Here is a 442-nt window from a genome sequence, read left to right as displayed (position 1 = left end):
AAGGAGAAATCATCACATGTCGAGGTAGACACTATTATTGGTGAAGTCTCAACCAAACTTAAGTAGGAAAGTTAAAAGTGTTGTGAAATCGAATTAACACCTCAAGTGAGCGATTAAAAGAAGAAGTTGGGGTGTGCATCTCAGGAGAAAATAGATATAATGAACCATTTAAGGTTTAGGATGAGACCAAATTGAAAAGGTACGTAATTGAATAGATTTGAGCGAGTTGCCATGTAATTATAAAAAATTATGTGACTTATAGAAAAATGATTGAGGTTGAGTGCAATTGATGCGAAAGGTGGAGATTTTGAACTTCAGTGGAGATTAATATGGACACCTGACGATTATTTTGGGGTGGGTTGAAATCAACAATTCGAAGAACTTTTGGATGCAATTGGATGAATTCACGAGATTAAGGATGAAAGAAATACGCTTGAGAATT

Source organism: Olea europaea, unplaced genomic scaffold (genome assembly GCF_002742605.1).
Source record: "Olea europaea var. sylvestris unplaced genomic scaffold, O_europaea_v1 scaffold510, whole genome shotgun sequence".
Classification (NCBI taxonomy): Eukaryota; Viridiplantae; Streptophyta; class Magnoliopsida; order Lamiales; family Oleaceae; genus Olea; species Olea europaea.
This window is presented reverse-complemented; position numbering follows the sequence as displayed.